We start from the raw sequence: 26,386 nt of genomic DNA on the forward strand, positions 1-26,386 counted from the left end.
TGCAGAAACTGTATGCAATAGCAGTATGAAAACCATGCTAACATTATTTAAAGCTTACCAGCTTCCTTCCATTATTGTTACTGCCTCAGTTAAGAAAGCATTATAGGAGTGAACAATGCAAATATATTTTTAAATGGAAACCTGTATCTCATGACCTTGCATTCACCACCACTGTGAGTTAACAGTCCAATAAGATGCTTAGTTTAGTCAGTGAAAAAATGAATATTGACTTACATAAGCTCTGTAAACACTGTTTCAAATAATTCTGAGGCCATCCAGTTCTTCCTTGAAATGGCATATCAACCTGCCTCTCTTTTTTTTTGATCGGGCCTTTCTTCTTTCATGTCTGGATCCTGAAGGATATATTATGCATAAATGTGTAGAAAACACATTTCTTTGCATATTACACAAACACTCATTCAATTTCCTCTGAACATATATTGCACATGCTCAAAACTTTTATTTTGTACTGTGTTTTGACATAGATTTGTTCAAATCCAGACTTTCTAGTCAAATGCTCACTCCTCACATACAGCTCACCTCTTAATTTACCCAAATTATTCTAATCTATTTACTCATTCATTCTACAGGCACATATCATGGTCAGCTCTTCACTCCTGCCCCCTGCCAATGCTGACATCTTTCCCTTCTCTGTCTTTGGCTCACTGGCCCTGGTCTAGCAGCACAGACACTGCACGGGATGATAAGGGCACCTCAGTGGGTTTTTTAAGTCTCAAACTCTTCCCCAAGCAGGGACAAGGGAAAGCAAGGTAAGCCTTACCATCCCCTCAGCAGAACCAGCCAAGCTCTATATAGCTCTGAATTCTGCTGCAATGAGATACGGAGGACAATTTCGGAAATTGCCACTTTTCCACACTGCCACAACCTTCAGTGGTTCCCATGCAGCAGGAAAGCACTGGCTGGGTACAAGAGTCTCACTACCTACCCTGCGATAAAAGTCTGTATTCTCCCCTTCTGCATAACCATCACTGGTTTACACAGTCAGTTTTCCGCAAAGTGTACTCATAAATTTGAGGACTGAAGTTAAAAGTAAACCCATGAGAAGCTAATTTGGGTTAGCATTGCTCACAGGGGGCAGAAAAACAATTTTAGATCTGAGCAAAACAACAGTAGCTAGAGGTGCATCTAAGACCTACAGGAAGCAAACACATTAAATCCTGCTTAAATCATCATTTTTGCACTCTAACCTATCTCTATATAGTACTAATCATATTGTCCTGGCAGATAATTGAAAACACTTTTTTTTAAACTATTTAAAACTTAAAGTCTGAAATAGAATTTTAAAAACCTGGAAGTCTAGCTTCATACCTTTTGAACTATTCTATAATTGATTGGTTTGTGTAATAAAATTTCCACCAGTGAAGGGGCATGTCCTGTTTCGGAACATTCCTGAATTTTACAAGCGTAATGTGATACTCAAAACTAAATCTGGATTTAATTTTGTAATTCCTCATTACAATAGCTAAAACTTCCCAATCTGTAACTTTAAATGGAATAAGCAGATTGAAATACCAACCTGGATCCAAATTTTGTCTGGTGTCCATTATAAATATCAAGAGAAGTTAATTTGTCAGTTATTTTGAAAATATTAGCTTACAACAGATTAACTAGGATATAGTAGTGCGATATTAATTTTGCCATAAATCTAGAAGCTACTTCCCTTTAGTATTGGCTCAGATATTTTATTCTTTCAAACTGGTTGATCAGACAGATTTATTATCAGAATTTTATCAGCATATGAGATGATATTAGGATTTCTGGCTTCACAAAACAGACAGAAGAAAAAGGACACCAGAAATAAAATTAAAACTTAAATTAGTACCTTTCACACTTTTAGCATTTGTTATCACTGGAACATAAAATACGACTTTTGACCAGCTTAGCAGTTTAGGAAACTATCCTTCATAAGGGAAGGCCCTCAATTCCCAGGACACACAATAGCTACTGAACACAGTACAGCACTAGGCCCAGCTCTGAACTCTGTGACGGCCATCTCCAAGCAGAGCATGAGAGAGCCCGTAACAGAAAAGAGAAGAGGGAAGAGCCTGGCCGCAGAGGTGCAATGTACCCTGGAGGGTCTACTGTTCATAACAACTCAGCTAATCAACAGTCTAACCTACCTCCTGCTAAGCTGACATTGTGTTTCAGTTGATAAGGCAACTTCTCAGAGCCACTGTGTTTCAGAACAAGTTGTACTTGGCAGATTGCCGTGGTGCTGAGTGATCCTTCTCCTGCGGGATTCCAGAGCTTCCACAAACACAACAGGTCACTTTCCACTAATGTGACATAAAAGAAAGAGATTGAAAATGTCAGTGTTGACACTGGCTGCCTGCTGAAATCAGTATGCAGAACTAAGCTCTGTTTACAGTGCGGATATGTTAAAGGAAAATCACGTAACTCCCTCTTCCCCCATCTGACATCACCCTCTCCCACACGCAGTCATGCTGCCACACTCAATGGCTGGCCGGAGTCTGAAAAGACTGGTCATATATTAAAACATCTGAATTACTTTTAATGAGTGCACATCTAGCTTTAGGATGATAATGGATGAAAAACAAATGCTATATTGCCTTGCTCCTAGAGAAAATCTAACTCCACCTGTAGTACCGGAATGAATGGACAAATATGTGGCAACAAGCGCTTCAGAAACTTCTCTTGGCCTTTTTTAAAACCAATCTGCAGAAATCACCATTTGGTAAAACATTTGAAGGATTTCTTTTTTCTGTTGTTGTAGGGGTTACCCCCCCCCCCTTTAATATATTTAATAAATGGAAAGTATAGCATTTTGTCTGTAAATTAGTGCTGCATGGATTGTCTTGTGATGTAAGTTCTTGTACAGGAGGAAATAACTCAGTCTTAACTATTTGGTTTAGTAATGTAATTGAAGACACTTGAACCAAGGTTGGCAAAACACTTTTTTTTCTTTTCAGATCAAATGAAAAGCTACTATAAATGTAGCTTTCAGATTAGACAAGCAAAATCAAGTAGTGTGAATGTTAAATATGAATGAGTAGAATAACATATAAACTGATGACCTGCAAAATTATTACTTTTTAGTATCAGAAAGTGTGATTGCAAAACCACAAAACAGAAGATGAAAAATTGTTAAAATACTTGGGAAAGCAATCCATCAGTATTCCTACTGTTATGTTAAATATTATGTTTTAGAGGGGGATATGTCAAAATACACAGGGGACTACATATTCATATCTAGCAGGCTTACAGCTATCTAGATTCCTCTCCCAAGTTCTGCTGTGTTTATACCACGGAGAGTGGACTCTTCAAAAACAATCAGGAGAACTAGATCAGTTTACACAACTACGAATATAAGCCGCAGTACAAAAGAAAATATTCTGTAAATTTAAATCAAATTTAACATCAGGATGTTTTGCTTCCTAAAGAGACTTTTGAAACAGCAAAAGAGCAGTCCCAGCAAGCCATTCAGTAGAAAATACTGCTATAAGTATGTCAATGATACTGCAACCACGCATCATCCTATATATCCCGTTATTTTTACATTAATGAATAGCTCAATTCTGAAAAGCTGTGGAGAAATACAGGAGAGAGAACATCAGAAAAGCTGCCTGGCTGATCTGTTGATTTTTAAAAATTCTCATTTATGTCATGCTTCTGTAGTCTAGTTGTGTGGCACCAGCACAAGCTGGCTTGCCACTGACTGCTTATATTGTTTGTTTATTTGTACCCACTTATGTAAGTACTGGAGCTGGCTGCCTACCAATTTCCATATCTCCATAGATTATCTCCTTTATTTTGATATATATTCTGAAGCCCTGAGGCGACTGAATATTAAAACGAAACTAGAGTCTTTCTCTGAATCCTTGCAGTAAATTTAGTAATTTGGTTATTGTCAAAATTTCCACTACGGGGAAAGAGGGATCCCAAATCAATTAATATTTGATCATTATCATTTTTATTTTGGAAACAGCAATATAAACCTGCATCAGCTATTTTTAATGGAATGTTGGTCTTAAATATCATTTGGCTTTCTTGTGGTCTTAAGTATCAGTTAAAAAAGGTGTTATTAATTTGTATTCTTTTGAAATTCTACTATGTGCTATTTATTGAGCCTCATATCATAGCAGTACAAATAAATCTAAAAGAAGATACAATTCTCATTCTATTACGCTTGCAATTCTTTGTCCTGTTTCTGTGACAAAGTGGCCAGGTACACTGATTCAATCCAGAACCTAAATATTATAGTCATACCCAAAAATGCTCTTAAATCACAGCCACAGTGAGGCTAAAATTTGACTCTCGGTTGCTTTTCTGTTGCTGAGTATTTCCATCTCCTATTATGCTGGCCTGACCTCATGTGTTTCATAAACATCAAACATGAGAAAGAGAAAACAGTACCAATGAAGTTCTCCATATATATTCACTTATAATTCCTACTACTTCATCAACTTGAGCCAGTTTTCCCCTGTGGATGTAAGAATGGATAATTTGAGTAGTGCTTCTTTTCCAAATTCTAGTCTAATCCCTCCCAGTCCAAGAAATCAAAATCTCAGAAAGGCCTTGTCTTTCGCAAATACACAAAACCTACCCAAAACACTGAATAAATAAGCAGATGGCTAGCCAGCACTGAGCTACATGCTATTATGGCCATAGAACCCACTGTGAAAACATTGATTCTGCCTCTGTCCTTTAACCACTTATATGCCCAAGTGAGGATCTTCCCTCTTAACCTCTGACAGCTTACCTTCCATGGGAGCTCTTGGTAGGGGTCAATTTTTTAATGGCTTTTGGAAATAAAAGTAGACTGTATCAATGTGATTTTTCTGATTCACCTGTTGAGTGACTTCTTTAAAGATTCCAACAGATTTGTGACAAAAGTTGGGCTGATGCTTTCCGAATACATAGTATTTAATATGTGCCCACTTATTCCATTCTTAAATAGTTTCTACTAATTTGTCTGGTACAGGTTTTGATATAATAGGATTAATAGAGGGGGAATATGATACATTCTTTCCTTTGCATATCACAAAGACAGACTTCTAAGACAGACTTTCAGGTATTTGGTTATAACTAATAGCGCATCAGTTAGCAACTGGGATCTTTCAAAAGACACCAGTGCACACTTAAATATTGGGTTGCTGCTTAGAGAATTTCCAAAAAGAAAGTAATCTGACCTTCCAAAGAATGAGTGCAGGAAGTCACTTGGCATAAGAGAATTCAAGAAAAAAATCTTAGAGAAAGCTTAAAGTGAATATGCATAACATATTACTTATTATATTTTGTATATCTTTTATTTCTCTATTTTGCTCAGTTATAATGCATGGGGTTTAATAAAATCCAAGCGGTGTCAGATGGACAGGGTATCTCTAGACCTGCAGACTAAAATATAGCATGGAAATATTCAAGTGTGTTTTAGAGGGTTAGCTCAACGTCAAAATTAGTCTAGCTGGGGTGTCAGGGAATTCAATGTTAGGCAGTTTCGTCTACCAAACAGAACCCTACCCTTGTTGAAGATATGTCAAGTCACCCATCATAACAATAACTCAGTAATGTTGGGCAGTTTAAAAGGAGCTATCATGGGTTTTGATCTAATAATAACATATTAATACTTAATCAAGATTTTTGAAACTGAAGATTTGCCCACAGGACAATGTAATGCTCTGCAGAAATACCTGCCACCACCTATGCTGTACTTGGACTGGAGGTTACAGAGCATGTTTACACAGCACAGTGTTGAACAAAGTAGCTGTACAGCTATTTTGGAAAGGCTTCTGACCTAATAAGCCTGAGCAGAGTGCTCTGCAACTGCAGCTGTATTGCTTCCAGGACCTGGCCTAGCTCTGCACTGCATAGTACCATGCAAATATCTTGACACCCTCTACTTACTCACAGACCAGGCATGGCAAGCATAACAGCCACGCTAACTTCTCAAATCACCTTTCTAATATACACTAAGCCTAGTTTTGATAACAAATAAAAACACAGTGTCTTCCTGTAAGGAAATATTGATATGAATCATCCTATTTAAGAAAAGGTGTATTAGAATAGAATGAATTATTGTTTGTTCTAATGCAGTATTCCAGTACAATATAGGTACAAGTATTATTCACCCAGATGTGTAGTAACTTCATTAAAGCATTGCTCCTAAGTATTCTAGCCACGGAGACATTCTCCTTCTGGAATTTATAACTACTTTATTCTGTGAACAGATGTTTTATTCTGTACATACTGATACAAACAAAATCATGTTGTAAGCAAAATCGTCAATCTAGTATTATCAGGTGCATGTCTTTTTTTCCCTCCTGCTAGTCTGTCTACACAAAATGAAAGCACTCAATCATATTTCATCTTGGAAACTAAACATTACCAATCCCGGCTAACATTTTGATGGGAGATCATATAACCCCATATCACAGCTGATGTAAAACAAAGAATCGTGACTGATTATTCAATAAATATTAGGCCTCAGAAATCACAAGATTGACATTATTTATTCCTACTATTGCAGCTAAATTGACAAGGAAGTAAAAGAAAACACGAAGGATGGACTCCTATACTCTGGAAATAAAATAATTTCATAGATAAATACTATTTTCCAATTCTAGAAAAGATAGGCAAGAGAATAAAAGCTATCAGGATCATTTCTTTCTTTCTTTGTAATTTGAATCCACTAGCAATAAATCTATAATTATTTTCCTTTTCAAAACTGAAAACATCCAGTGTTGACAGCTCAGTAGCAAGCAAAGACACATGCCAACAAAGTAAAAGAGAAACAAGTAATTCAAGAAACATATATAACATTTTCTTAACATAAAACACTGCTCTTCACAGAATTATAAAAAGTAGTCTGTTAAAACGCGATTAAATCCCGAACTGAATTTAGTCTACAGGTTTTCATTATAAACACTGTTTACACCTGTAATAGGATAAATGACACATCTAAAGCTAGTAAATTATGTAAAAAGGGAAACGGTCGCTACAGCCCAACAGCATGGAAGAGTGGCAATAGCATATTATTGTAATTAGGGACTTATATCATCTTCCTGCAAAAATGAAAGACCAGTTTCCCCTTACAGTAGATTTGTATATTTTATATTGAATATATTATAGACATCCCGTATATCAACTTTTCCATTACAATGATTGAATGCAGGATATATACAGTCTTCAAAATATCAGTTGTTTCTATCAAATGACAATAAATTACTTAATCAATCCAGTATTAGGCAAATAGTGTTTGATAGAGCTGATGGACTGATGGAAATATAATTGGTAATAAATATTTTGCATTTCAAGAATTTTGAGGGACTGATCCTATCATCATGTTTGAGCTGAATATAATAACTACGTGATTTAAGTTCATTTCATAAGGTACAAATGCCATGTTCTCAGTAAGTCTATGCTAGATGAGAGGGGAGCTCCCTAATTGAAGACATGCATTCCCTCTCAATATTAGGCTTGTTCATACTTGCGTAGCATCTAAAAGAAAATTAGAATCAAAAGATTCTTCATGAACAGTCTTAGTTACTATTTACATTTGTTCTAGCAAATGCTAGACTTTTATCTGAGTATGGATGGCAGAAAAACTTCCAATAAATCTAGTACATCTATACATCATCTATATAGACAGAAAATAAAATTAACCGCAATTTCAAAGTGTGTTATATAAGGTTTACTTTCATAAAGCATTAGTTACTGTTTGTACTTCCCTTATTAGTAGTTACATGACTTCAATTTATAGAAAATATACAGAAAATTGTTACAAAATACTGGATTTAAGAGTTTTTTCCCCTCATCTGAATTAGTGTTGACCAAGAGGAGGAATATTCTTCATCCACTTTGAAACGACAGTAACTTACTCAATTGCCTTTACTGAACTGAGGCTATCCCCAGATCACAACATGTTGTGACCAACAAATCAACCCCGCCAGAAATCCACTCAGCATCACTCACCGGCATATGGGGACAACCTGTATAGCCAGTTCTGTGCAAGACATCTGCTATCAAGCCTGTACAAATATTAAAACACCCTCTAATTCAGTAACACTATATATCCATTCCATCTGAGGTTCTTTAACTTGCAAATGGCAGGGCAGGATTTTCCCCTAAAAATATCAATATTAATAACAACAACAACAACAAAAACAATTTGCCTTTTGCTCTCATCCGTTATAGCCATTAGCAATGTAGGTGTACGTTTTTAAGACACTGCTACCAACCAATAGTTCTTCAGTCATGTGTGACTTGTGAACAGTTCAAACGTTGCCGCATACCAAACTTATGTTGCTGGATTGGCAGCTGGGCTGTAGGTAATTCAAATACTCTGCTACAGGAAGAAGTTAAAAAGCATGCATTACCTGTCTCTCTTTGGATTTAGCTGTATCCTTGCTCAGCACTATCCAACAGCATCCAGCAACAGAACCCTTAATAGCTGCTGATGTCTTCCCTCCTTCAGAGCCCTGCTCTTTGGAGTATGTTTCTTACAGCTTTATCTGTATGTTATACAGCTAGCAGAAACGGGCCACATGCAGATAAATGTATTACTGCACAAGAACTGATCTGGTATAAAAGTCCAGTTTTTAACTTATTTCTTTACAAAGGGACTCATTTTTACAAGAAATGAATTGTGTTTCTAGATTCACTTACTCTTACAAACTCTGAATTCTTTTACAACATCAGAGAAAGCAGTGAATATCTGAAGTGCACCACTGTTGTGCCATGACTACTGCAGGCTGCATACAAGGCAAAATACTGAGTCATGAACTCAGTGCCCCCCTGTCATTCTTTTAAAACTTTGATCTTGTGAGTCAAAAGCCAGGGATTCTCTTAAACAATAAATCTCTAGAATCTGGTTCTTGAGTGTCAGCTCATCATCTCTGAACTCCTTGCAAATATTTGAAAAACAAGCCAGAACAGTTGTGTTGACTCAACAGTGCACTGTACCACCTTTTGGTCAGGTAATTTGCACAAGAGGAGTCTGTCATTAAAGACATTGCACAAGGGCCAAATTCTTGCCCTTTGTGACAGTCCAAAAGAATAGCTCTACGAACTGCGCTAAAATGTAGATGAATTTATTAAATTTTTGGCATTGGCTCTAGCACCCTGTATCCCCTTCAAATGAAATCCTAAACACATTGCAATGCACAAAAATGAAGAACACTTTTCAAAAATTCTAGTCTTCCCTTTTTACAATTCTAAATACCTGAGTCCTCTTAAAAGCGTTATTTTCACAAATTTCATGTTAATATTTATCATGCATTGACTGCTATATATGCACAAATATTTCAGTGTGTACTGACAGATCACAACCAAATATTTTAGCATTCTACATATTTAAAAGCAAGCCAGAAAATTTATCAACAGCTATGCAAATAAGGTGCACCAATTTTTGCATGCAAATTTACACAAGCAAATTCAGATTGCATGTACACATCCATGGGCCTAAAATTTTTTAGAAGATGTTTTTGAAAGGTATGGTCCTTGTTAGAGATTCAATAGGGTAGGCACTGCCTAGTATACTTGGAATCCAAAAGTTACAGTCTTTGTTACCTGTTCTCCTTTTGTTTTGAAAAAAACCTTGTATCTGCATTTTAATTTTAGACAATACCGGCTTTCACTACTTTGATGTCCTAACTTGTGGCAATTTCTGAAACTTAATATTCAGAAATATTTCCTGTAACATTAATCAGTAAATCACTTCAGGAATGCGAGCAAAGACCTGAGAAAAAGCATACACTATTATATTTGCAGGAAGGGACACACCAAATTACAAGATACAAACACAGTTATTTGGTATAAATATAAATCGTAAAATCTTGTTTGTCTTTACTAAGCAGTCTTACTGATTTTGGTGAAGCTGCTCTAGATTTATGAACTAAGAACAGAATTTGTTGCAGGGAAAGGGGAATGAAGTACACATACTCTGATAACTTATAATTTTTTTCGCAATGAAATCACACCTTTGCCTCCCTTTTTTGCTTTTAAAACTGTAACACACTAGTATAGGGTTCTCTTTCCATAGCTTGCATAATAAAAATTAACTAATATGAACAAGCACATTACTCCACCCTAACCTCCCCTTCTAGGCTGCACCAACTCCCAAAATAGCAGCACTTGTGCCACTCAATGCCAGTTCAGTCTGTCAGTAGCACCTCTAACAGAAATATTTTCATAATGGATTGTAGATGCAGGAAGAGCAGTATTCTATTAACTGTGTTAATAGGAAAAATGCATATTTTAATTTACAATCTGACAAATAATCAAGCATGTTTACTAAAGACAAGTAATATTTATTTAGAAGCTTTTTCTTTCATGTGTTGTATACAACCTCAGCTCTGATTCCTTCTAAGGGATATAAATTAATTGCTATCATGTACACTTGTTTCTTCACTCACAGAGGAAGTCAAATACCTTTTACTGGGTATTGCTCAGCCTCTGGAGTGTGTTTGCATGGACTCAGTTAGAGACCTGAGTTCATATTCCTACTTTTTTCTGAATGCTCATCTTAGTGCAATGATGTGCTGAAACCCATTTTACTTTATATGTTGCTTTATCTAAAATACATGAAGCTGATGAGAAGTGCACAAATTTTCTCAGGAAATATGAAACTGTCTCATCTAAGAGCCTATTAAAGACCCTTAAGAGAGCGGATACAGTTAAACACGTATTTTAGCTCTGCCCATGCAAACTTAAGTAGCCTTCAGCAATTTCCTTTGTTATCTGTACTCATTCATTAATCCAACACATAATTATTTTAACAATACTACGATGACATGATGTTGTGGAATATTATCTGGTATTCATTTTAAAAATAATCTTTGTCAGCTCTTCCACCAAACAGAAGAAAAAAGATTTCCTATGATAAAGCCCAATCAGCCAAAGTAACATTTCTTCTACTTTATAGCAACTTCCTTCATTTCAAGAGATTAGAAACTTAATGAATCTCTCTAAAAACATTATTTTCCTTTTTCTACATCAGTAAACAGAGGCAAAGAGACATTAAGTGATTTAAGTGTGAATTAAATCCAATCACCCATTCCAAATGTTATATTTCATTATTTTTCTAGAAAGCACCTCAAAGAGTCAGGAAATTATACCTGATGCCGATATATTTGTTATAGCACTCACAAAAGGCATTATAAAATACCAGAAGTGTTCTATTTTTAAAACCATCAGATTCATGGTTAATAATAATGTTATTAACTTCATTAATCATATGTAAATCTTTTGGGGACATACAAACAAACTAATCTGCAGACCTTCGTAGTACATACATTATAGGGTTTTCTATTTTTTCTGCTGAGGAGTGTAACATTGGTTCATAAACACGTGGTCGATATACAGAGGTAGGGGCTTTTGCTAGATCACAGACATTTTGAAACTTGTGTAATTAAAAGCTGGGATTCCTCTGAGGTTAATGCTTTCCTCTGAGGTTAGTGCATCCCAGAAAGACTGGGATGGCAAAATGTCTCTTGGATACAATAATAAGGCATTTGCTCTAGCAGTAACTGAAAAATTAATGTTTTCATTATTCCACTAACAACAAAGGTGGAAAAATTTAACAATTCCAAAAATGGCTAATTCTTCACTGAATGACATACAGTCTTTTACATTACTCACATTAACAGGAAATACAGTAAATAAAATAGCAAACAATATGTAGGCGATGCAAACAGTATTATCCCTAAAGAAGTATTAATGACTTCTACCTCCAGGAATCTGCCTTGATTTGCTATGAAGAGAATGGTAGTTCAAGGCACAGAAATGTGACGAAAACAGTGGAGGATACATTTCTCAACCCACTAGGAGCAGGAATTGTCTGGACAGAGATAAACGGTTTCTGACTTAATCAATAAAAGCAAAATAAACAGCAATTTAGGAACTGATTTGAGATTGACAATATAAATATAGTTTTTATTTTCCCAAATTTCAGAAATGTACTTTCCTTTTCATCTTCAGCAATCTCAATATTATATGAAGATACTTATGATCTCAACTTTGTCTCTGCCTTTTTTGCTTGAGAGATCAGGTTGATAGCTAGATCAACGAGAAAGCCCATCATCAATACAAATTACATTTTCTGGATTTGAAAGAACCTTTGCAAGAAAATAAAAATCAAATTAAATCTAATAGAAACAATGGTAATTTCTGGACTACAGTATGGTTCTGAAATCTGTCTATCCACATAGGTGAGTTTTACATCATATTTTAATTCTTAGACTTGAAGCAAGTTTTATTTCAGAAAGAATGCAATTCTGAAAGTGAGTGACCTTTACTGCAAAGTCTACACTCTCCAAAAGGTAAAGTGAAGCAGCTGACTATAGGACAGCATAAAAAACTCCTCAATGAGAAATGTCAGATATTTATGATAAGGCCTGTCTTTCTTGTATTATTATGAACTATTTTACCATCCCCACCTACTAACAAACTTCAAACATTTTGAGATGGATTCTGTTCAAATGTCATCAGACTTTCGTTAGACCTGCCATTAATGGATTTTGTCCTTACATCTTTATCTTCCCTTATCAGTTTTCCACAATTCACAATTTCCAGTTCATATGAAGTACCACTTATTTATCATTTTATATTTGTATTGTATCTCTGATACAAGAAACTTTTACTTAAAAAAAGTTATTTTCCTTTCAACAATTTTCCTCTTACTTTTTTTTACAAGTAAAAAATATGAGAATTATAGAGAAACAAGACAGAGAAACTGTAACTATGACCATATCCTATTGACTGACACTAAAGACAAAAAAAGGTACTAAGCAAATAATAACTAAATATATTTATATTGCTTTAATACTATATCAAAGTACATATACTTGCACATATATACTTGTACATATATATGCCAGGTAAACTGTCAAACTTTGCACATGTTTTCCTTTGTAGTCATCAGGATACTGATGTAAATTCATGGCAAAATGCTTTCCTAAATGTAATGCCCCAACCTGTGGATCCAAATTTAATCCTAACTACTGAATGAATCTGGCATCCAATTCTAACAGTAGCATGTTTCCTTAACACCATAACAGGTATTCCTTCAGTACTGACTCAGCTATAATGATGAAACCTATTAATCCACTGACATCTTTTCTTGTAATACGATAAATTTTTCTTACACATCTCCCATTCAAGTATAGACGAGGCCCAACTCTGCTTAGTTTCTGAGATCATACATGATCCTACCTCAAACACAAACACATTTAAACTAACATGCTTATTAGCTTTCTTAATGTTAAAGTGATTAACATGTTACCTCTTGCTAATTTTATGACTCAAAGAACTAGACATTCAGCATTGCTTACTTTGGAGTTTTGTTAGATTTATTTACTTTTTTCACTATTACTATAAGATGAGACACTAAATGAAATACTTTCTCTATAACAACCTTTTTAATATACCTACATATACCTGCTTTAATGACAGAGGTGTGAGTAGTGCATCTGTAATAATTCAAATTACTGCCTCAAGCCTTAAAACATACTCAATACTAGAACTGACTATCTAATGACTACATTATTAATTTAGATAGCCATAGTTTATGTTTGTAAGTTCTATACTAAGCTTTTTTTCTGTTTTGGAGTATTTGTTCGCTAGTGAAGATGTCTTGCATGCAAATATTCTAAACAGACATATGCTGGCAGATCTGAACTCACTCCACTGGCATGTTAAGCTGAAGCATATCACTTTTGGACCAAAACACTGCACAGGCTAATAAGTCTTGCCGAATGGCTGGACTTCTCAGTCTGTGCAAACCATAATGCTAACAAACCTTACAGGTTCTTGATGTCACACAGGGTTTATTAGCTCCAGGACAGCACAGCATGAATGCAATTGTACAGGTTCTGAGTCAGAGCTAGGCTGTGACTGGCTATCTTGGACTACAGGCATAAAAACTTGGGTCTGTCTGCACAGACATGCACAGACCTATCCTAGTAAAGATTTCAAAATGGCTGTATTTTATGATCTTGAAATAAATATATAGGGCCAACTACTACTCTTACTTACACAAGAGCAAATCAAGAGTAACTCGTTATTCCGTATTTCGTTTGTTGATCATTAACTTCAGATCTGCTTCTACAGACTTACACTAGTGCCACTGAAAGCAATATCTGCTTCTATAGCTTTGAGGTGGCAGAAACAACCATTCATCTATTTCAGAAGATTCCAGCTCAACTTGTACTAACATTTACCATTTAGATATCAGCATAAAGACAGAGGACCAAACAGCTTTAACACATAGAAAGGGATTTGCTGAATTAAGTTATTACTGTATATTGTTATTCTACATGGTGATGATTATTGTTGAGTTTAGTGACTGGATTCTTGTGAATGTGAAGGACTAATAAGGGTGGCTGGAATATGTCTAGGGAAGGTAAGCCATTAAAGATCTCCCACAGCTCTGCCCTCTACGTCCTAATACAAACAGTTCCAGTTTTATTCTTTCTGTTTCAACCTTACCAATTAAAAAAAGATTTTTTCCACTCTATGTTTTTAAATGAGTAAAAGAATATTTTGCCTTATTTTCATTCTTTCTTTCCTCATTTTCCCTTAACTTCTTAATTCCACTTTGATAGTGTTCTAGAGATTTTATAGGAAAACTACCTTGCATATCAGCAACACTTTGATCTTAAATAGTGTTATCAAGGTCATTCTGACAAAAGGACCAGAAGCAATCTCTTTGTTTTGAAACTGGGTGTTTTATTTAAATCTGTTTATTTCTGTATTAAGTGTAGGTACTCAGAGTTGTCATGATGACTCAGAGCAAAGTTGCGAAGCCTCAGTTCTACAAAGCGATTAGTCACTTTGTTTTTTTGCACTGAGCTGCTCTGAGTCAGCTTCAAATTGTTGCACACAGAGAACCTGGGTACATCTTCAAATGGTGCAGGTAACTTTAGTACAAATTTCTGAAAGAAAAGCAGTCTCAGTATATCCAAATAAATAAATAAATAGGCCTGTCTTATCTGATATCCCCAAAGAACCATTGGGTTTTAGAACAAGGGAAATGATAACAATATAAATGCCTATTTATATTTTTCCACGGGTAAGGGAGTAACTTTTTAAAGGGTTACCACTCTCATCTTAATATACTCTGAGTGTATTACGATAACTAAATTAGCTGTACTCTTAATTCATTAGTTGTTTCAGGGATTATATATTTAGACACCAAATGGTTTTGGGGGGGGAGGGTTGTACTTTCAGCCATTGGAAATATTTCTTTTGCTTTTTACACTGTGGTATAAGAAGATTTTAGCAAAACTGAGAACCAGGTTTACAAAATTAGGCCAGATTGTTTACTTGATTGTAAGACATGACTTTAAGTTTACTATGATTCTAAATGAGTCACACACTTGTACTGATCTGTTTTTTATTGATTGTCTGGGCTATATCTTTTCTTTAACTGGATGTTCATATATATTTATACATAGATACATATACGTGTCTGTGTGAATATATATGTATGTGTGAACTCCATATTGTTGTTGACTTTCTGATGACTGGAGTTCAAAGGGTAAAATATTATTTAGTCTGCACACTGTAAATCATCTAAATGCACTTTACACCATTTGCATCATATGTCAAAACTCAGTAGGTGTCTTTGCAACATGGAGTGTGAAAATGAAATATATTACTATTCTACAGACAACTTTACATCTACAGAAGAACTATAAACTCAGCTGAAAAAACAATAACCCAAATTGCCTGTCTAAACAACAATATCATCCTGAATGCTTTTACAAAAACAAAAACAAAACCAAATAAACCACAAAAGACATCTTGGAAGAAACTGTCATATTTCTCTAAATCACATAGCTGTATTAATGCTTTTATGTGGGTCTACAGGGAAGCATATAAAAATTAGCTGAAGGCTAAAAGTAGTGGACTCTAGGAAAAAGAGGAGAGAGGAAGATGTTCCAAGTCCACTTGACAGTTATGACAAATTACTGTTGCTCTCTTGAAGACCATTTTGAATTACTTCTACTTATATGAGGCTTAAATTTGCTCCCCTCTTTTAAAAGCATGTGAGTTATCTTTTCATAATCTTCTCCTTTTTTTTTTCTTCTCTTCAGATCATCTGCATATTTTGCTGCTGTACTAGGCCTTTACAAAACAGGCTTTAGCATGCCTTCCATTCACAGCATGTTAAAGAACAAGCAAATGCTTATGTCCTGATTCAAGCTAAAATATCTATTTTCTAGAGAAAGATTATGGCTATTTATTTTTATTATTTACTTTCTAGGGAAAGTATTATGGCTAACGCATGTCAAGTGCCTAATGACTGTATGAAGGCATCACAACAAATACTAGTTCTTATGCATACTTATCTGCCATTTGTTTACATTCTGACTTATTTAACAACTAATAGCTACTTTGCTTATTATGAAACTAAAAATGGGCACTTAATATCCCTACGTTCATTCCTATCCACATATTTATCTGTAAGCAGTTCTTGTTCATTCTTTAAATATATTTATGTCCTTCACATGTATATCCTTGATGTTGTTCTGTAACCTATTTGGGATATAATTTATGTGTAAGACACTATATGAAATATAGTTTCACTATATCATACAATGCTTTAATGCAGAAGGGATTAGCATCCAATGCCAGGTTCACTTTGCAAGATTCACAAATGATTGAAACTTGGAACATGAAAACTTCAAAATCTGATGTAAGATGCAACAGCAACATGTTAGGCAAGATTTTGAAATCTGAACACTATTCTTTTATAAACTGCCTGGCGATGAGAACTACATTGCTATGAAAAGCAGTGATTTAAATGCATACCTGGTACTCCTTACCTTCAGGAGTTTTAGGACAGAAATTTTGGAGAAAGTTTGTTTTGAAAAACTGAACAGGTACTTTGTTCCCAAATACATCAAGTGCCTTTGTGAAAAATAGAGCTAAGCCTGTTCTGATGTAGGATGAAATATATCAGATAATTTAGAGAACCACTGCCTCTGTATTATTATTTTTTGTATTGTGGTAAGAGTCATTATGCTGCATATTGTACAAATACACACAAAAATAACACTGATCTGCCAGCTTTACAGTATTAAATAAGTAACAGAATATCCCATTACTGAAAGCACAGTAGTAAGGGAAGCCCTGAAAGGCATTAAGCTACTGCTTTTGAACTGGTACAACATATTTACAGACACTTTTTCCTCTCTGCTACCTGCACGCAAAATTGTTTAATAAAAAAGAAACCAGGTTGTAGGTGTATGGGAAAATTACTCTGTCCTCCAGGATGCATCACTACAAAGAAGGCTTGAGTGAATCTGTGTTGATGTATTAAAAGTAGTATAATATAAAACAAACCATATTAACAATGTCACAATTACCTGAAATTTACTATAGGTAACACCTTTTCTCAGAACTCCTTAAAACTGTGGATAAGATGATGAAAATCAAGTAGAATGACACTTGTTCACTGGCCACACGGTATGCCCGTCATAGAGACAGTATAGATCAGGTTTATCAGTTTTATCTTCTGTACCATAAGGGAGTATCTTTCAGGATGACAGGCTCTTAAAAACACAGACACATAATAATTTTGATAATTACCCTTATGATTATTTATTACTCACTCTGTTCTTCATTTTCCATAAAGTGTTGGAAAGTAAAACTTAACAAGCACAAAAGATTAACAATAAGAGCAGAATGGCTCTGACGACAGAATTACTGGAGACAGAGCAAATACTCAGCGACAATCTCCAGTTGTTTCAAATTATTGCAACATATTTTTTCAGCTTCATTATCATCTAGTCTGTTCTGTAACAATTTTTAGTTTTTGTGAAAATGACTAGTGAATCTGTGAAAGTCTGAAGAACAAAAGCAGGTGTAAAGATCACATATGACTGAATTTCAAGCTACATGCTTAGAATTAGATTGCACAATCTACATTCATGTTGTGAGGAGCTACTTACCCAAGCAGTCCCATAGGCTAAACTCACAATATTGATATTTCCTCATGCATTGATAGGTATTCAATTTGTCCCTTACATATACAATCCAGGTAAAATTTTCCCAAAAACTTCACTATAAATGTAAAAAATATAAATGTTTAACATTGAAATGAATGATTTCAAGGTACATTTTCTCATCTACTTCAGATTTTCATCCTTCATAAATAGGAGAAGAAAATAAATAGTATTCAGTATTAGGCTTCAGATATAATCACTGATGCTATCAAATTAGGAATTCTAAATGCTTGATTCTGAGTAGGTTACAAGTATTGTTAACCTCTTTAACCACTAGGAACAATGGACCTTTGCAATTCTGCCTGATCTAATACTAACAGATGAATGCTATAACCTCAATTATTTACAGGTAAATCAGTGTTCATCTGTAAAATCTGTTGACTGAATCTTGTCAAAAGTCATTGCAGAGTTTAAGTAGCAGACTGGATTATTTGGTCATTCTATTATTAAATTCTTAAATTTAACAAAAAAAACCATTTATTTTTGTTGATTTGTGAGTACAGATCATTTTTTGAAAATAATTACCAAGAACTCAGCTTTGTTCAATCATATTTTACTTACTGATTGTTAATCTTGCCAGATCTGCCTGGAATCAAACTCAAACAGTACTTCCAACCCATGTCGGTGTCACTGATAAATTCCCTCATTACTACAGGTTTGCTTCTTCTTTAGTTGGGATAAAAAGTGAGTGCCCAGGGAACAAGCACTAGTTTCAGACCTAACAATAGTGTACAGTGTCCCATCTATGAATGAGCAGCAATACACACTTAACAACATAGTAACAAAGTTGTGTATGGAAGTTGTAAGGCATTCTTGCATTCTACTGTGTCATCATGCCATTCTTCCTGAAAGTTGCATTATGGGTGCTACATTAATGGGCAAGCCTCAAAGAGCTAATATTTCCTTTCATGAGCAAATGAAGAAGTTGGAGTAAACTGGATCGGAAGTAAATATAATCATCATATTGCTCCCTTCTGTGTAAGCAAGTGAGCTGACTGGACATGAGGGAGGGAATATAATTCATATGGCAATGGGCCAATAGCATACTCCCCACTTGTGCAATGCTACAGCTCACGGGAAATATGATTCAGAGGACTGTCTCTGAGTCATAATTTCTTTTTGAGCTCCTTCTGAAGTGGTGAGGCTAAATCTTGTCCCATGCTCGGAACTACAAGCAAAGCTTCCATCTTATTCTAAATTTTGAAATATGCCAAGGAGATCAAAAACACAAAGTTTGTTAGGGGGGAATTTTCTATTCATGATTACCTCACTTAGCAGTAATTAAATAAGATTAATATATTTTATATTAACAAAGGAGCAATCACACACTGCTAATGACTTTAAACAGTAAAAAACACATTTAATATCTGTTTTCCAAAATGTCTATATTGTCGTGCTACATGTTTAAGATGGTATATATCATCATATATATGGAAAGCTAAGACATGTATTAACAGAAGTTTACAGACATCCTATACCATCCAGGCATCAAACAAGCACCAGTAAACATTGTTAATATGCAACATCGCTATGAATGATCATTTTAGCAGATTTGCTATTTTACCCTTTAAAGATACTGGGAGGGAAATCAGCTGCTAAAAATTAACAGATAATTTCTTTTGAAACAGCATCATAATTCATTATGGATTAAAACTGGCAATAACTTATGTTATTGTTAACAACTAACATTTAAATCCCTGTTAGAGGAAGATCATAATCAATCTAATTTACATTGTAAAGGGCTGCACTTGTAAGTATGTTTCTTTATGGCAAGTAGAGAAATTGAAAATATCCTTTTTTAACTGCACCACAATGTGTCTTTGCTCTACTGTTCTAGAGTCCCCTAACTATTGAAAACATTGCTAAGCTTTCTAAATCATTCATGCTAAGCATAACAAATAACTGTCTTTGTAATCAAGGACTATAAATAAATCTCAACTATCATTCAGATGCAGGCTATGACAGAAAAACAGTCTAATTCTAAACGATGCAATAATTTCTGACACCCCCACCCATTTAAAACAATATTGAAAGTATCATGAAATAACTTGAAAATCTAGCAAATTACCACAAAAGTGTACAGACCTTAATGTACACTATGGGAGAAGACAGTGCTGAGCATTACCAGGCACTTAGTCTGGAGCACAAGTGTTTTCATCATGCTCCCACTTCAGGTAATGTTCCCATTGGCTCAGCCAGACTGGGCTCTCCTGTGCAAGATTTAATGCTTATCTATACTGGGAATGTTTCTATCAGTTGTATTATACTGGATAATGCCTACTGCAGGTACTATACTGCTATAACGCAGGTACCCTACCGGCACAACGTATCCTTATTTGAAGCTCTAGATTACTTTCTGAGGCATCTCCAAGTCTACAAATTGAAGGAGTATTTTAACTGAGAAGTTCTGCAACCAGAGTAAGTTAATGTGACTGTCTTCACCTGTATTTTTCAAATATTTCTTACATCATCCTTGAAATCCAGTAGTATCCAGTAAAAATTAGCAACAATTTCTACATCTTTAGATGACTTCCTAAAAATTACTTTGACAAAACCGTTTCTTGAGATATCCATCCCATATGATAATTCATAATTTGCATTCACTAAAGACAATCCACTGCTCAGAAAAATTAAATGTTTATGTTACTCTGACAAGGGTAAATCACAGAGCTAGGTTTCAGATTTTCCACAACAGAGCTTTTTTTTTTTTTCAATGGATTATAGAAAAGACACAACAAAAACTTTATTTGCCTTACTACTCCTTACTTGTCCATTTGAGGCTACCTACTAGCCTGAAGTGTTCTATGGCTATCTATCTGCACTATCAAGTGTGCAGTACAACATGAAAAGATACCGTGCTGAGGACAAAAAGTCCATATTATAGGCATATCCCTGGTTTTACTTTAGACTAACTTTAATTTGGTCCCGTTGACCAACTGCTCATTAACAGCTGGAGTGCATTAAGGCTATGTCCACGTTAGCAAGAAGTATGGAACAGTAGAGTAGACTTGGAGGGCAAAAGAATTGGTGCTGAAGACTTGATGTTCATGCTGTGTGCATTTTGCAATTTATTTCATAGTAGTTCTAGACTGATTCCATGAACTCACTAGCACGCAATGCATTGGAAGTGCTCTCGTTTCACAAATTTCGGTTTAATTTCATCTGAAAGGAACTGAGTTTGTGCACCCTGGAACAGTTGCACATTGCAAATCAAACCAAGGAATTAATTGATTGAGTTAATGAGGAATTAATTTCTAAAGTTCACGCTAATGTAGATGCATCATAATTGTGTTCCTGAAATGCACCTTTTCGTTTAGATTAACCTAAAAGGAATTCAGTTTGCATGCTCCAAGACTGTTCTGCAATGCAACTGAAGTGTGATAAACAGGGACAATTGAGAGATTCTCTTCAAAAGTGCACTCTTAAACCTAACTAAAATACTAATGTAGACACCCCCTTTGCAACAGAAGCACACAGGAGCTCTGACATTCTCTTTTCCTGGCTTCACCCTATGCTTTCTTGCAAAGCTGTATACAATTATTTTACTTCTTGTGCATGGAAGGCATTAATGCTTTAAAAAGAAAGACAAGTCTTCTGGAGTAGGGTGTCATTTACTACATCATTCATCAGACTGCATCATTCCCAGTTCAAGAGAGTAAAGAGACGTAAGATACTGCTTTGCTATCTTGCAGGGGCTACATGTATTTAGATAATAGTACGTAAGCAAGAGAAACATGAGAAAACACAACCATCCTTTCGTGCAGATACATAAAAATGGCTCCATAATGTGAGGAGCAAAGGAGCTTTCAAGCTGCTTTCTCAGAAGATTGACCACTGCAGTTACTACAAATTATTTATTGTCTAAAGGAATACTGAAACATTTTACACTAAGTTGGCAGTAACTCTACCATGGAATTTGGCCATGTTTGTCAAAAAGCAGTAATAATGGTAAAGTTAAAATATTATTTCTATCTGATATAAGGCTCAGTATCCTTAAAAGTGGATTATGCTGCCTCTATATGACAAGTGGAGGCATTTCTGAGCTGTCAGTCAAAAATACTCTTCAGGAAAAACACCAGTCCAACTTATCCAATAGAAAGCTCAGACACAGATGAAGGGGAAAAGAACAGGTGGGATTACCAGCTTCCTTATGGAATAGGATTCTTTATGCCAGGATTCCGTTTTAAAAGTATCTTCCTTAAGTTAGATGCTCTTTTCTCTTCTGATTAGCACTTTTCTTAAGTTCAGTTGGTCACCTGTTGCTCCATTATAAAACAACACACTTCTAAGAAAATCTGATTCTATTCCACAGTCTTATAAAACAGGAGATACAAGAAATCTAAATAAAAATCTACTCAATAAAAAAAATGTATTCCAACTTTTTCCTAATTCAGTAGTTCATAAACATTTACAAAAAATGGTCTTAGATAATGAAGAATAATTCAGACATAGTTTGGAATTCCCACAGGAACTACTTTCAGAAAATTCTTTTGATGACCATGGCTAGATTCAAAATTCAATACAATTATGCTATATAAATCAGATATAGTTCTTTCTCTCTTGTACCAAGAAGAAAGGACAATTTGTGCCAATAAGAATAATGGAAGTATAGAAGCTAAATGAAAGTGACACAACATAAAACTGCTGACAAAACAGTCAATTCATTAAGTGTAGCTGTCGTTAAGACAAGCACATACACACTCATTCCCTGAGACAGATATTGCTGGAGAAATGCAGGTTAAAAACAATCCGATTCCCACTGGCATTCAAGTATTGATACTCCAAGAATGAAGCTGTCATCAGAAAAGGAAGGTAAAATCAGACATACAAAGGTACTTTGCAAAGTTCCGTTTTCTACTTTTACTGCTAAAGTGACCTCCCATTCTCAGGAAAGGAAGACACAAATTACTTGTAATTTCCCAAGTCAAAAAATGAAATTGAGAGGCAAATACATTTTTTTTAAGGTAAGGCATTTTTACAGGTAAGAATGGAAATAACTGGATAGGCTGTACCACCCAGCAAAATGCTGAAAATTCTCACTTATAAACAGTCTATATGGCATTTACTTTAGCTTCCACTGAGTAATTTTTTAAAAAAGAAAGAATTAAAGACTTACTGGCTAATTGATATATATAAAAAATATTTTCAATAGATCCAATGAACTAGCAAAGAAGACAATGGGAAAGGTTCATTTGGAGTCAATTTTGTGAAAAAATGTTCTGCTTTTACCAAAACAATCCTGTCTGCTCATCAGCATTAATATTTGAAAACTGACATTTACTAAAAACTTTTTATTTCCAGTTATATAAATGAGTATCTTTAATTTCTGTTCCACCCTGATATTCTCCAATGACAATCTATGAAATTTATAAATAAAAGTTTGGTTGCTTAACTTTCTGTATCTTACTGACCTTGAGATACAGCTAAAAACTGTGTTTCACAAAGGAAGGACACATCTATGCTTCTTTCACTAAAGCAATTGCATAATACTTTCACATAATTTCAATGTTATCATCACTATATAACCCAAATAGTAAAGAACAACTATCCATAAACAGGGAAACAAATAGACAGCATAATCTTACTATTCATGCCTGATCCAGTGAGAAAATGTTTTGCAAATTTGAGCATATGCCTTTGAAAAGCAGCAGTCTGTGGTTCTTTTCACTGCATGGTGACACTATCCCCAATTATACAAAACAGTAAAGAAACCAAGCATCTGAGTATTTTCTGTAGACAATTATGCGATAGGATTAGATAGATGGTGAAAGGAGTATAATGGAACAAGTAAACAACTAGATCCTCATTATCAGAGAGGTGCTGAGCACCCACAGCTCCCTGTAAATTAAATTGAGTAACTCTTTTAATAAGTCTGCCTTTAATCTTTGTGCCTAAAAATCTTAACTTCAAATCTATATATTTTCCTAATTAAGCCTCATAATAAACACTGTAAAGGCTCAGATATATTATTTCAAAACAGGAAGGAAGGGCTGGATGAGAGAAATATGAATTCATGCAGCTGTCTGGAAAATGCACATTTGGGGGACTCTTGTCACATGGTGGATTCTACTTTTTCATAGGGATAAAGGAAGCCCTCAGGTTGTCTTTTGCATAGATTTTTATATAACCCTTGATACCATAATAGGTAATACCTGAGCTTCTCAGTCATTAATAGATTTTACCCCCCAAATCACTCTTTTGAGAAAGGGATGAATTATTATTTTGATTTAATCTATTTCAGTTTAGAGCCTTATTCTTACATTTTTGCCCTCTAGATCTTACTCAGTCTACCTAGATCTTGTTTAAACAATCATTCCATTTTCTCACTCAACTGACATACAATGAATGGGGAAGTTTCCCTGTTTGTAGAATAACCCAGTGATAATCAATTAATATAAAAACTTCATTCCATTAGATATCTTGAGCTAACTTTGTCTCAAGTAAAAATCACAGTATGTCCATATTAAGAACAGAACTGTTAAGTTAATGAGATCAGGCTACTTTGGAGATGCAATGAGAAAATGAGAGTTTTAGGAAAAGAGTTTGGGCCATAAAAACACATTTGCACAAAGAAGTATATTAATTTGTGTACTAAGTTAAAATATTTAATAAAATGTTAGAAATGTAAACAAATCTACACATATAGTTAGTGGAACAATGTAACACAAAGAAAATTAAAAATTATGAAGCCTAGGTTTCACTCAAAATCTGTTGGTACAGTATGCTGATAAATACTTCTGGGATATTTTTACTCTAAGTTTATACACATAGGTATCTGGAATTCCTTTTCTTTTAATGAATTATCTGTGCATAAGACCGAGCTGGGACTGTATTGTACTTCTCAACAAAACTGATTTCTTTTTTGTCTTTTATCAGGTCATTACTCTTGCAGGTGCAACTTAGGATGGGCAGAATGTAGGCTGGTGATAACTAGAAGAAGTGAACAATAAATCATGCAACATTGTGTCCAAAAGCACTTACCTCTCTACATCTTAACTGCACTAATAGTACTGCTCTTTGTGGAATTTCACAGACATCTACAGGAACTCATTATTTGTGTCTCAATACTTCTGTGGCAGATGGCATATATTGCTCTACATTTGGCTCAGTAATACAACCACCAATCTCTTAATCACTGTATATTATAAACAATACAGCCTCTTGTGGAAACTATAATGAAAGCAACTATGGTTCCAAATTTCTGGTCTTTCACAGTGCCTGCCTTATGCAGGCACTTGGTAGGAGAGAATGAGCAAATAAATGAAACACAAAGCAAACATACCTGCAGCTCGAAGAGCTACAGGTTCTTCTAGTCCAGTGAAGATCAAGAGACATGAAGAGAGGATCTTGATTACCATTTACACTTGCTGGAAGACAATGGAACTACAGTTAAGGAAGCATTTGCTGCTGAGCCTAGGTTGATTCCTATAAGTAAAACTGAAGAATATAAAACTGACTCCATATAAAAGTGGGGTGCTGACTTCACAGAGTAAACTAAGCTATGTGCCATATGCAGAAAATTATTTCAGTAAGGCAAGGATATCGTATACTGACAGATATTCTTATATATTCTATGTAATCTACAAAAATAATAAAACATCGATACAGAAATTTGATAACTTTGATTCAGTAACTGTCAAGAACTCCAAACAACATCTATCTAAAGAAGATTAAACAAATTATTTATTCTTCCTATCAATGAAAATTGGGAAACTATATACAAATTAAGCATTAGTTTGCAGTTTTGTGAAGTATTTCCCAATAGCCACATAGAAAAATATGAAAAAAATAAGTTTTCAGGAAGGCTAAGCACTCTCTTTAAGCCAGAGAAGGCCCACCAGAAAAATCTATTTCTATTAACTCTGTTCTCTGCAGCTGCTTGTGGTTCTGATCATACCTACCCCCCAAAAATTTCAAGATGATTGAATTATGCATATATTATTTTCTCAACTCCCTAGCTAAAAAGTTGCAAGCGCAATGTAATAATAATAATAATAATAAAAAGAGACTAGAAAATACTAATATATTTGTTTTTACATCCAGAGAGAGCTTATTCATAGTTACTGTCAAACAAGCCCAGAGAGCCTGATGATTAAGAAAACCCTAAACAAAACAGAAAATGCAAGCCCTTTCTTTTAAATTGCTTCCTTTCTTCCTCCCACATGTATCCTTCAACAACCAGCTGGAGTGAACACAGTCCATCTTGTTCTATTGTTTTAAAGTTTAAATATATTTAAATATATTTATGTTTATAAAAACAAAGTTTTAATATATTTAAAACTTTAAAACTGCTTTAAATTTTATGTATAGAAAGAAATCCAAGCAATATATGGAAACACCCAAGCAATCTAAACCCCACCCAACTGAGCTACTAGGTAGAAAGTAACAAAGTAACAAAA

At 34.8% G+C, this 26,386-nt stretch overlaps 1 long non-coding RNA gene across 1 annotated transcript; it reads right to left on the reverse strand.

Moving 5' to 3' along the window:
- Positions 1–207: 207 nt before the first annotated feature.
- On the reverse strand, positions 208–25,344 carry LOC135329498 (uncharacterized). Its single transcript, XR_010390933.1, has 3 exons — positions 25,270–25,344; positions 2,142–2,297; positions 208–353 (listed from the first exon to the last, which is right to left on the reverse strand). It is a non-coding gene; the product is annotated as an uncharacterized LOC135329498 (long non-coding RNA).
- Between the last annotated feature and the right edge of the window lie 1,042 nt (positions 25,345–26,386).

Source organism: Dromaius novaehollandiae, chromosome 11 (assembly GCF_036370855.1).
Source record: "Dromaius novaehollandiae isolate bDroNov1 chromosome 11, bDroNov1.hap1, whole genome shotgun sequence".
NCBI classification, from domain to species: domain Eukaryota; kingdom Metazoa; phylum Chordata; class Aves; order Casuariiformes; family Dromaiidae; genus Dromaius; species Dromaius novaehollandiae.